General features: G+C 33.1%; 1 pseudogene; it reads right to left on the bottom strand.

Annotated features, from left to right (window-relative positions):
* Positions 1-4,194: 4,194 nt before the first annotated feature.
* LOC114762519 (tyrosine aminotransferase-like) lies at positions 4,195-8,339 on the bottom strand (annotated as a pseudogene).
* Between the last annotated feature and the right edge of the window lie 5,549 nt (positions 8,340-13,888).

The raw sequence follows: 13,888 nt of genomic DNA on the forward strand, positions 1-13,888 counted from the left end.
TGTGTCCCCCCCGCTAAGCCTTTGTGCATGTGTGCGCACGAGCAGATATATATAGAGAAAGAGAGAGATATTTTTTATTTTCCTTTTTGAGTGATTTTTCGTTACCAGCCTTTTTTGAGTGATTTGACTTATGGACTTCGGGCATATCTAATGATATGGATCCGTGACTGTTTGGCAGCTCATTTAGAAATTAATTATCTATTTAATACTTTGATTCTGGCAATTTTCACGTAAATATTCATATCATGATTAAATCGTTTATGGGGTCCTTCACAAAATACGCGTATATTGATTAAAATAATTTATGAGACCATGTTTAAATGAATTATGAGGTCATCAATCATATTTGCATAATTGATTGGAATACTTGTGGGATCACGTTTAAAATAAATTATCAGCTAAAAAAAAAGATTAAAACAAATTATGGGATCATCAGTCGTGTTTACTGCTAATTTTTGGGCATTGAGTAAAATAAAAATTATAAAAACATAATTGATTTAATGAAAATAGAGTGTTTGAAGAAAATTCTAAAAATATATATATTAAAATGCAAATAATAATAGTTTATAAGATAATTACCGCATCCTATTCTTAATATAAGACCTGTTCAATTTTTTTTCCCCTTTTTTGCCGGAAGATCTGTTCAATTTTGGCATTTACAGTGGCGGCTTAGCTTGGAAAATAGCATGCATAAGAGGGTTTGGTAGCGTACGAGATAATCATAATTTAAGATTTAAGATTAATTTTAACATGTGTAAAGAATGTTTGGATATTTTGTAAGAAAACCATAATTTTATCTTTTCAATTTTATTTTTTAGTCACACACAAAATCAATCATATAAATTGATTATAATTAAATAATTCTTAAAATCATAATTATAAATAAATTCTATTTAAAATCTACTCTCACGGTACTAATTGAAACATAGCCATAATGATTGGTGGGGGACTGATAGATTATTTTTCAGCTATTTGTCATGACTCACTCATGCACAAAAATCTTATCATCATATACACCTCTGCTCTTATTTATAGGGCAGAGAGAAAATATTTTTTTGTCCTATTTATAAGTCATTTCATTAAATTTTTACCTTGAATATACTATATTATGAAATACAAATAGTTATTTTTTTTGAAAAGTGTATATATTAAATAGAGATAAAGTTGAAAAGTTACTGTATTTTAATGAAAAGTTAATACAGTTTAAGTTTTTCCTTGATCTATGTAAAACATATTGAAAGTGTCTTATAAATAGAACTAAAGGAGTACTTACATACTTATCTCGGGCATCGTAAAATTATCTTAACTGAGCAATAATTACTTATCTTTGGGGAATCCAAAGATGAAAGGTTTGTTTAGATTGACTTATAAGTAGCTTTTTAAATGTGATTTACGAAATATGAGATAATTATATTAGGAGAGTTTTGTCTCGACTTACATGAACTTACTTAAAAGTCTATTTTGAACGGAGTTTCAAATAAGTCCAAACAAGTGGACAGCGAGAGAGATAGGTAGGTACGGAAGGGATGGCCAGACAAGTAGGCAGGTAAGGTAAGGACTGGGGAGGGTTCTTCTGGCCCGTTTGGCGGGGCTTCAAACACTAGTTCAGTTAATAATTGATGCCATTTTTCAGGCCCAAAAAAATAATTGATGTCATTTTTGCCTGTGTGCTTGAGTTATTCGCCCACTAGACATTCGTATTCCTGTGTTTCGGAACGAGAGCTCTGTTACGCTAGCTCTCGTTCTTAATATAACATTTGGTTATGGTTCAATCTGGATTATAAACTGTCTCTCATATTAGTATCATTTCTCGCTGCTTTCTCAGGCCATTCATATGTTGCTGTCATGGCTTTAATTTTGAAACTGTCAAATACAAGCTTCAAACTACTGGAGTAATGATTTCACCATATACTGAAAATTATTGCTAATCATATTTTCTTTTGACAGAATCATGATCAAGGTTAATGAGATAGTGACTTATTGGCATTGTTCAAACTTTTCTGACATTATTTACTCGTTTGACATGTCTTTCAATATAAAACTTGTCTCTTTCGTAGTAGACTCGAATTATATGTGCTTGTTGTCCGTAACTATGTACGTATGGTTATTCTCAATGCAGATGTGTGCTTCTATTATACATCCGTTCTTAATATGACCTAATTGAAGAATTGATATAAGATCTATTTTATATATATTTTTTTTAAATTAACCCTGTTGATATAAGTAGAGGGGAGAGATGAAATTAAAAAAGATACTTAAAGTATTTTATAAAGGACATATCTAAAATTAGTTAATTAGATCCTACATTAAGTATTCGAGGAGTATTAGCTAATATTTTAATTTATATCCATTCAACTCACGTTTGCAAATCCTAATAGTATAATTTTTTTCTTATCGTTTTTTCTTATGTTAATAAAATTCCCATATAAATTGCAATTATAATAATAATAGTACTTATATTAAAACTATAAATTATAAATGAAATAGAAATTTCTTGAATTTTGTTAAAAATAAATTAGTACCTCCTATAGGTTCTTTAAAAAAATTATATTATTAAACTGACGCTTTTTTATACAAAATGAATAAGACTCAGGTTTTATTAAAAATTTCAACACCCCTGCAAATTTTTCACTTCTTAAATTTTGTATAACACAAAGAGAAAGGTATTTAATTTTAAATATATGTCACAGATTTTATTAAAAAATTAAATGGTTCTTTAGTTATGAATAGATTTTTATGGTTTAATGAAGGTATTGTTGTCATTATGAAATACGTTACTTTTCTCTCCCTTATATTTTTCCCTGCCCATCCAAATATTAGAGTAGAAAATAACTTCTTACCTTTTGCCTCGTCCATATTTTCTCCTCCATATTTTTTTTCTCATATTTTCCCTTCATCCAAACACAGCATCAGTCTTTGCCACATCGTAGGATTTCACCCACCGGGGAGGAGGAATCATATATTTAGTTCGTAATATAATATGTTTTGTTTGAAATATTTTTCATCTACTATCTTTAATTAATTAACTTAACACTATTAGCTAATGATCTTTATTGAGAATAAATTTGATATTTTATAAATAACTAATTTGGACTTATTTTACTAATTTATATAAAGTTATTATTAAGTGCTTATAATAACAATTATATAAACTAACAAGAAAATCAACGTGCGATTAAAAAAAATTATGTTTTGAGGGGATTTTTTTCCAAAATGGAGAGGGATGTTTGAAGAACTCAGCAATTACGCTTTTTTTTTTTTTTGGTAGTCGGGGAACCTATTTCGTCTCTAGCGATGGTCTCTCACTTCTATTTTCTTTTCGGCAATTTCATTTGGAAACTTTATAAATTACACAAATTAACGGGACAGAGCTTAAACAAAAGGGCTTATTTTACCCAATTCTATATTTGGAGAGCTAAACTGGATTAGCCTTATGAATGCCCACGAGTTGGTCCACTTACCAAGCCCATTATATTGAAGCCATTCATAGCAAAAGGGACAAAAAAAAAAAAAAAGACAATTAAATGACGGGAAAACTAATTTAAAAGTCCTTATAATTTACATTAGTTTTCAATCAAGTCCTCAAGCTCTTTTTTTTTTTTTCATTAGATCCTTTACCTTTCTACTGTTAAAATCGTTAGTCTTACTGTTAAGCGATTTTTTTTATAACCAGAAACTGTTTAGCAAAAATAAACACTGTTATCTCATCTCCATACGCAACTTTCTCCCTTTCTCATCATCCTTCACATCCCGTCCTCTCCTTGAAATTTCTCCAATGCCGCAAGATTTCCTAAGAAATAGATTGTCAATCAATTGACCCATAAGATTCAACATACATGCGACGAAATCCTCGGCGGAGCAAATAAATCGAATGTTCTACTAAAAAAAATCGAATGCATCTACCAATTAAAACTGCATCGAAGGAAAAAAGTTCACAGGATTTTCAAGAGCGAGAGGAGCATTCGATTTAACTCTTGAATCAAGAAAAACTCTTAGAAAAAAGAGAATCAGTCTTTAATTAGTAATAAGGTGGAGGACAGTGATAATAATACCTGAGAAAAAAATGGGAACAGAATCAAAGGGAGTGATTGAAGGAGCAAGAAACAAAGGGAGTGGAGAAGATAATAGAGAGATGGTTGTTAAGAAGCCTGAGGAAAAGAGTAGGAGTTGTGCTATGACCCTTCTAAAAGTCATTTAGCGGTAGCGTGGAGGAGCAAAATAACACGGCAAAGTGATGATCTGGAGAAGCAAGACTACACGACCAGAGCAATGGAGGAATGATAAAGGCCCTGGGTTCCTACAAGACAAATATATCAAATGAATAAGTGGGGATGCATCTGGAATAGGAGGTTTTCAGAAGTCTGATGAATGAGTTTGTGCTTGGACTCGCATCGTCAGAGCCATGAGCCTTCTTCCTTTCTAGGAGATAGGACTTGGTCGAAAAGATGAGGAGGGACGGTGAGGTCAGGACTCAGGAGAACGCGGTTTGTTCACATTTAACGGCGTTTGTTCACATTTAACGGTACGGAGTACCGGTATTAATATTAGAAAGTTAAAGGATCTAATAAAAAGAAAAAAGAGTTTAAGGACCTGATTCAAAATTGATGCAAACTACAAGCACCTCCAAATTAATTTTTCCTTAAATGACCAACGAACATCTGATCTAATGACATAAATGTTTTTCTATATATATATAAATAAGAGATAGTGCAAGAACGTACCTTTTTTCCCTCCAACGCAAGAGCGTGCCTTATGAGACTAAAATGTCGGTTAAAGACCAAGCTGAAGGACTTTCTGATTTCTGAATCTATTTGTTTTAATAAGCTCAAAATAATGATTGCATTCGATCAGTTTTCTTCTGTTATAGAGCATATGATTTGATCCTCTTTGTATCAATTGTAAAGCACAAAGATAATTATTTTAAGTCAAAACAAACAAGCAGGCTAAAGTGTATAATCCTTGTCTTCCACCAAGAGTAATGAGAAATAGAGCAGCATGCCGAAATTTTTTGCAGAGAAAGAAGAAGACGAAGAGTGTGCATTGGGTGCCATTTTCTCCAGCGAACCTAATTTAATGGTACGACTGCGATTGCTTGATGATCCATGGCTTGAGAGCATTTCATCCATAAGAAACTTTATTAACCATCCTAACTCCTAAGCACAACCAGTGACAGCAAACAAAGAAACAAAACAACTCAAACAAAACCTCTTAAGCTAATGCATGATCTGTGATCCAACGTGTGGCGCTGATTAGTGATCACACCCCCTTCTCTATTAAGCAATCTCACGTATTAATATTATTGCAATATGACAGAATGAGATGAGATCCAATGCATTGTTGATGATCACATAGTACTGCAATAAAATAAGATCCAAATGCCTTTGGCAGAAGACTCTAATTCTCTCGAGTCCCTCTTCAAGTGCTGGACATTCAATTGCGAAAGTTATGCGTAACCAGTTCTTTAGTCCCACAGCCGCGCCTGCAATAGACATGAGCTTGTTATATATTTCTTACACACACACACACACACACACACACACACTTAACTTCCAGCAATCCAGGTGGAGTTTTCAGCCAATTGAATAATGTTGTGAGATTACAGAAAAGAATGTTGCAAAATTCGGTGACAATAACAAGTTCTTCGAAGAAGCACACACCAAAAGCTGTCTGTCGGAGTTAGAGAGCCCAAAGCCTTATAAAGCCTTTCTTTAAAGGTAACTCTCTTAAAAATGGTGGGATTCATGATAAATTCATACCTGGTAAAAATGATAACAGATTCCTCTTTGGCCAGCTTCGCACAGAACTCAGTATCATCACGAGTTCCTTCTAGAAGTGCTAGGTTTAGTTTTACCTGAGCATGTAATTTGTAAATATCATTTTTCAGCTGCAGACTTTAGAAGGGAATACAATAATATAATATAACAAAAATAATGATGCAGGCACGTACAGTCATAAACATTGCTCCCTGTGGCTTGTATGGGCAGATCAAGCAAGGTATCGTTTTAACTCCCTCATAGCATATGTCAGAACGTGTCTCTTAAGATCTTAAGAATCCTAGAAAAGAATTCCTCCTTTGTCTTCGAAGTGCTCCCTGTTAAGGAAAGATGTCAGGCGAGGTAATTTTATTATTACAGTAAAAGCGATCCTGTACTCACAAGGACATGACGAATAAAAGCTAGCAAATACATATACGAAACTAGCTACTGTCACCTCAAAACATGGAAGTCACAAACCTGAATGAAATTGGCAAGTTCAGCAGTATTGATTTTACATGATCTTAAACTTTCGACCACCTAAAATTAAAAGTGCAAACCAGATATGATCATCCGTAAGTTATGATTTTCTTAGCCGCATATGAATAGAATTAAGGCCGTCACAGAAAGAGACAGTACCCCCACTTTCTCCTAGGGTGTCATTAGGATCATTCGTTACAAGTCAACCGATTCTCCAACGAGGAACAAGCCGTCTCTTGGATTAGATCCAAGTTCAACGACAGGAGCAATCGATGCAAAAGCTCCCACTGGGACAAAACAAAAGGAATTTCCCCAAAGTTAAGATGAGCATAAACTTCATCAGCAATTACCATAGTCCCAGGTTTTCTAGCAGTCTCTGCCACCTAAAGAATGAATGAACATATCCCGAGTCAAATCAACATTGATTATCATAACATTATAGATGTCAACAGTTAGCTAGACCTTTTCTTTCCCATGAATATCCAAGTACCTTCATCAAATGCTGGCGATTGTAAACATTTCCGCAAGGATTTCCAGGGTTTACGATAACCATCGCCACAGTGTTGTCACCTGTAAGAGCTTCGATCGACAGTCTCAAGATCAACCTCCCAACCCTTTTCTGGTATGAGATCGAATATGCGAATCTCGATATGGCAAAGCGCAGCGTGAACATCGTAGTCAGGGAAGCCAGGTCTTGGAAGCAAAATGTTAGAACTAGGGCGAGGTAGGACCGCTATAATGGATTCAATGGCTTGCTTGCATCCTGCTGTAAGAAACACATTGTCTGCTGATAGCTTGTATGGAAGATCTCGCTACAGGTATTCTGCTACCGCCCCGTGTTGTTCTTGTTAATTTAATGGAGTTTCACAAGAAATTAAATAAACTGAACCATAAGTTATTGTCTGCAACTATACTGTTGGGCTTTAGGAATATTAATGTATATAACCAACTAAAATTGCATGTAGCGAAAGAAATTAATTCCAATGAATTAAAGGATCGAATTTTTACTTAAAAAATGCTCACACAGTACCTAAAACAAACATGAATGTGTGTATGTTTATGTGTAGTATTTCCCATTTGAATGAAGTCTTCATAGGTACATACTCCTGCCGGTCCCTAATATAAAAAGTTAATTGGGAATTAGATTTTGTTCTGAATATAAAATCTTGATCCATTTTATTTATTATTTTTCTCAAAACCAATTTATTTAACTTATAAATTGATTTATAATATAATGTTATATATGGTTACTGATTTATAATCTAATATTATAGATGGTAATTTTAAAAATATCATGTCACATTTACTATAATTAATTAATTTACTTAATTTCTTGGCCTATCTAGCTAAATAAAACTCTTGTGCCAAGTACAAAATGTACCAGCCCATAATTTAATATCAGCTTATGAATAAACTGTTTTTAACACTTTAAAGTTTTTTTGGTAATTTTTTTGCATATTTATCCGCACACCAAGATTCGGATATAAAAGTTTAAGGAAGCGGCTATTAAAATATAATAAAAAATCATCTGTGTACGTGTGTTTACACATAGTGGCTTGTTATTGTTTCTTTTTGTTTATGTTTTGGGCTATAGGGGGCTGTTCAATTATTTAGTAAGCGAAGTCAAACTTCGGTAAATAATCACTAGTTCACTACTACCTGTTTGGGTAGTTTCTATATCTCAACTTGAAAAGCAAGCGAGATCGTCGTTTTTTGAAGCGTTCAACGCTGTTACCGTCGTTTTACCAAAGAGAGAATCGAAATTCGAACAAGGAAACAGTGCAAAGGGGGTGCATGGGGGAGAGAGAGGCTCCTATATACGTTCACGCACCTTCTTGTGGGAAGAACACCTTGGAGGCTTTTGCAATAGCTCTTGTATTTGGACGACCTAAGGGCATCGACGACGGCGTCTTCTGCATCAGCGGGGGGTCGGAAAGAGGGGAAGGCGGTGGGGTCGCCGTGGCCGAGAGGGATGGTCGGCCTCTCATCTTCTTTGCCTAAACCGTCCAAAGTGATGACAGCGTTTCGTACGGATTGGGACGTCACTAGGACCAGCTCTTGCTTAGCCTGCAAATGCCACTTGCCTGACACATCCACCGGCGCCATCTTTTGCAGATATAGCAGCTTCAGCTCTCCTTCTAAACTCTTTCTCTTCCTGTGCATGGGACAGAGGGTGATTGGATTAATTAGGAATCAGCTTCGGACTTAATGAGCACTAAAAGCTTACTAACCTCCCATTAGGAATCAACTTCATTTTATTTCAGAATCGAAAGGCTAACCTCCCATTATTAATACAAAAATTACATAACTAGTTTGTAAATACGAAGAAAATTAACTTTTTTCTTTGGATTTAAATTGTAGGTATAGACCCCGACTAATAGCTGGGGATCGAACTCTGGACCTGATGCCCCCAAAAACACGTCATGACACTAGATCAAATGGTCTTCGACATTAAATAAATTATTTAAGTTAATTTTTTCTAATAAATGTATCTTAATTTTTTTAAACTATCATATTTAATCATGTGTATTAAAATTATCTTTGATTATAAGCTTTTTAATATATGCAATTAATAAGAATACTTTCACAAAAAAAAATTATAAATTTGGGAGGTAAATTAATTAATGTCTTGTATTGAGGAACAAAATGAATTTTTAATTTAATTGGCATATTTAGAACCATAAATATTATCTTTGTTGGGCACCGTCTTAATCTAACTTAAATGTTTCAGATTAGATTTTTTATTTTTTTTATTTAAAAATTTTAAATACACCTTAAACATCTCCCTACAAATATGAATACTATCATGCTCATAATTGGGGTGAGCAGTGCGCGCCATAAATGGTTCGTCTTCCTGTGAGGAGGCAAAGCCGAAAGAAGCAATCTTCAGTTTCTGTGGAGGCATGTGCTCATTAACAAGGCCAAACAATGAACTAAGACCTGCTCAGTTTGGTAAGAGTTGGAAATAGGCCAAGCAGCCTGTTAGGGGTTTATGATCTGGCTTGACCTAATCTATTTAGATATCAGAACAGATTTAAGCCTGTAAAAAGGCCCGTTTACTTTATCAGGCCAGGCTCAAGCCTGATTATAGGCCTATTAGGCCTGTCAAGCAGTCTGAGTCTGTTATCTTTTTTTTTAGGTTAAAATTATAAATAGATAGAAGAAAATCTGCTATTCTGATTGGTTAATTAAGAAAACTCTACCCACATAAACGTGTTATTTAGAACTTATTGCATGCTTCATTTCATTTCCATTATCTATAATAAAAATAATTGATGTATGTATAATGACACATATTTAAATAGAGAAAGAAAACATAAGTGCATTAAAAAAAATAAAAGCATCATTCATTTATTTGATCCGTGCTTTTCATATTAATCTTATATAAAATATATATATATAGAGAATTAACCTATTATGTTTTAGACTGTATATATATGTGCTCAATCTAATTCTTATTATAATAGTTGCCTAATTAATTTAAATAAATAAATAAATTATAATAAATGTAAGATATTTTTTTAAAAACAACCATGTGCAACAATAGGATCAAATATCATTTTGTTAGTAAATTAGTTTGAACAAATGATAAATTTAAAATATAAAAGGAACTAAGGATGTTTCATATTTTAAACTAGATCTAGTCATCAACTAATTTTTATACTAGAAATGGGATGAAATGATATTTTTATACCAGAGTGAAATTATTTTTTCTGATAATTTTTCATATTTGATTTTTTTGGCCTAAGGGGCACGTTTTACAAATTGTGTTAATTTGATAATTTCATATTTGTTGTTTGTATTTTAGATAAATTGGGTTGAATTATTGTAATTTTGAATTGATTTATATGTGTTTGAAATTTGTTAAAAAAAAAATAAGCCTCTTAATAGGTCACAGGCCAGGCCAGGCTTGATTACAGGCTAGGTTCAAGCCGAACAAAAAGCTTTTCACAGGCCGCAGGCCAAGCTTAGCTCAACAGACCTCACCACAGGGCCTATTAAGGGTGAAGCATGGTTTAGCCTGGCCTGTTTTCATCCTTAAGCCTGGTCCTCCCCGTCCTTGTCGCATCTGATCTTGCATTTTCCTCCACGTTTTCAACTCCTGCCTCTTCATCATTCTCTCCATAACAAATAAATAAATAAAACAAGAGCACTCGTGTCTCGCCAGCCTTCCTTCGGCCAGCAAGATCCAGTTCATTTGTCTGCAATACAAGCAGTGGAAAACATACAAGGAAATTACCATAAATGTCTACTAGACCGTACGTACTTAGAGTTCAGCACTTATAACTGGTGGGTTTGAAATCATAGTAAAACAGATATAAAAGATACAATAAAGATTATACTCATACTACTTAATATAAGACCTAATTTATTAATTTAAATAGATTAAGAATGTTAGTTAAATTAATTAATATGACATATTTTTTTCTAAAACACTCTAAGTATGTTTTTTAATTCTCTCCCTCTCCTACTTGATTATTATTGGGGGAACATCAATAGGGTTAATTTAAGAAAAAATTGATAAACACATGAAATAGGTTTTATATATAAGACCAATATCAACTCTCTAATTAGCTTATATATTAAGGATTGGAGGCGTATATACTTACTATAAATATCTCTAATTCTTAATATAAGAGCTAGTTGGAGTGTTGCATTTTGTTCTAAATATAAAATCTTAATCCACTTTATCTTCCAAATTTATAATCTTTCTCAAAATATCCTTAATATTGATGGTAGGGGATTCTTACTAAGGGATGGGTCTTAATGACTACAAAAGATAGTTTAGAAAAGTTTTGTTACAAATAATCAACTTAGCTAATTTTTTTAATATCTCCAAATTATGTATTTAGCTGTTATATTAAGAATTGGGTATAGCATATGTATGGCTATTGTTACTTGTTACCTAATGTAACATCATTTTTATTTTTATTTTTTTGTAAATTTTATTCTTCCACTAATCTAATACAATAACAATAAGTATTATCTCACAATGTGAGATTGGCTATATGGATTGCACAATGTCATTGTGTTCTATCAACAATCAAGTCTTTGAATATATTCTTGACCTTAAAATCTTATTCAATGACCTCATTAAGTATTTTTCTTGGTCTTCCTTTGTCCCCTTTTACATGATTTCAAACTGTCTGATCTACCCTTCTCACCAACGTATTTGATAGCCTTCTTTGCACATGCCTAAATCACCTCAAACGATGCTCAACTATTTTCTTTTTAATAAGCATCACACCTACTCTTGCTCTGATATTTTTGCTTTGAATCTTATCTTTTCTGGTATTATCACATATTTATCTCAGCATCCTCATTTTTGCTACCTCAACTTTAAACACTTATTTTCTCTTCAGAGTTGAACATTTACTACCATACAACATAGTTGATCTTATAACAGTTAAAATTAATATTTAAATACAAAATTTTAATAATTAAAAATGACTATAACTTTCCCCTACAACCCCCCTAAAATTTTTTCTTGGCTCCGTCCTTGCCCATGGGTGCTTGAAGAGGTCCGTTAGAAGAAACTCGACATATTTGCCTGGCCTGACCCAGTGAAGTGGATTCTCTTCAAACTCCATTAGGCCTTCTTTGTTCTCTGAGCCCAAATGTGGAAGGATATTTTGTTGGCCCAATTATAATGTCGCTTCCAGTTGAACCCGAGGATTACGGGTTGAGAAAATCAATTAAAGCCCAGGATGTCGGACTCCCTAAATTCTCATCCATTTTATGGGATTTAAGAAGTGGATTGCCCTGCAATTTTAAGCGGTGAGTGGTCCGCCAGAGTCCCAGCAGGAGGGGTGTTTTAAGAAGGAAAAGAACGAAGAAGTAAGGAGCACGGGCATCATTTCACAACATTTCAAGATACGAAGCTGGCTCAACTGCATTGAGTTAATATTTTGAAATTCAATCTTCCTGATTTAATATTAGTGCATCCAGCATTCCCAAATATTATTTCAGATGCATCCATTATTCTAAAATATTTTGTGCTGCATCCAATACCTTGACGTTTTTTTTTAGATGTGTTCAGTATTATGAAATATTTTTTGATGCATCTAGTACTTTAAAGTATTTTTCTTAAACGCGTTTAACACTCAAAATTTTTTTTTTTGCATCTAGCACAAGGCCAAAAAAAAAATATTTCGAAGTGCTGGACATATCTACAAAATATTTTGGGGTGCTTAATGCACAACAAAATACTTTAAAGTGATAGATGTACTTGAGAAAATATGGCTAGATGCACTTTAACCCTTTAATATTTAACATTTTAAGGGTTTTCTTTGATTTTTTTTTTCCTTTTTAAAAAAATCTTTGTGATGTGTCCCACATATTGGTAGTAAGTGTTTTGCCTTTTTTCTTGTTTTAAAGAAGTATTTTAAGTATTCAGCTCCAAAAAAAAAAAAACAGAAGAAAGTATTTTAAGTGTGTGTGAATTGGTGAAAAATTTCAACAAGAGCACAAGGTTTGGAAGAACGGAAGGTGAGAGGCGCATATGGATTTCAACTACCTCCCCTTTTGGCCGCCGATCAAGTCCACTCATTCATTCACCTCCATTACGCTCCTACATCCATTGAACTTTACTCACTTCTCCTTCGTTATTATTATTATTAAAACGCGCCAATGGATTTTTTTGGGCCAAAATTATTATGTGGATTTCACCACACCTCCACACAGTAGCTCCTATGCATATTTGGACAAAACATACTATCCTGCCTGACAACGAGAGTGAAAAACGCGCCTATTCTATTTTACTCTTTGGTGCTCTTCTCATTTTCAGATCTTCTCTTTAAAACACACGTTTTCGCATACAAAACATCATGTTATAGTTTATTTTAAAGGAAACTTCATTCATTTGTTCTACGGATATAGAAGCATTTTTTCCCGTTTTAATTGAAAAATAAGGTCCTATTTTTTTGTGATGAAAGTGAGCGACGTTTTAAAAATGCATCAGCCAGTTTCTTTCTTCCATCCCTTTATGTGTGTTCTTCCTATACTTGCTTTAATTCTTATTATAAAATCCCAAATTACTGCTCAGTGATAAAGAAATTAGAGATGTAGAGACAATTAGGAGGTTTATCTAGAAGTAACTACATTGAGTGAAGACGGGTTGTATGATTCACTTATTAAAATAAAAAAGCGGTCAAGTCATTAATTTTATCCCAAAATTAAAAAAGTTCACATTTTATTATATTTAATATTATGAATCATATTCAGAAAATTATTGAAATTGCAATCAATGAAATTGTAATAGGAATAATTTTGAAAAGTTTAATTTAATTCCCCACTTGATAAATTATAACAAAAGCAAGTTATTTTTTAGAAGTTGTCTTATAATAAGGACAATAAAAGAGCATATCAAAAAATAAATGTAACCACCTTTCTAAACCAAAATACTACCTCCGGTCCTAATTATAAGAGCCAGTTGATTAATTTGAGAAGATTAAGGAAGTAAGTTGATTAGTTATTTGTCCTAAATAGGTGTTGTCTTTCCTAAAATATCCTTACTAATCAAGTGTATTGACTAGAACTATCATTGTTAGAAGGGCCACTTTGGAAAAAAATGTATAAATATAAGAGACAAAGTGGATTGGGTTCTTATGTTTAGGAGCAAACTAAAAGTCAAACAGGATCTTATATTAAGGACA

Source organism: Neltuma alba, unplaced genomic scaffold, assembly GCF_004799145.2.
Source record: "Neltuma alba isolate B1F8T4 unplaced genomic scaffold, ASM479914v2 tig00011218_pilon, whole genome shotgun sequence".
Taxonomy (NCBI): Eukaryota; Viridiplantae; Streptophyta; class Magnoliopsida; order Fabales; family Fabaceae; genus Neltuma; species Neltuma alba.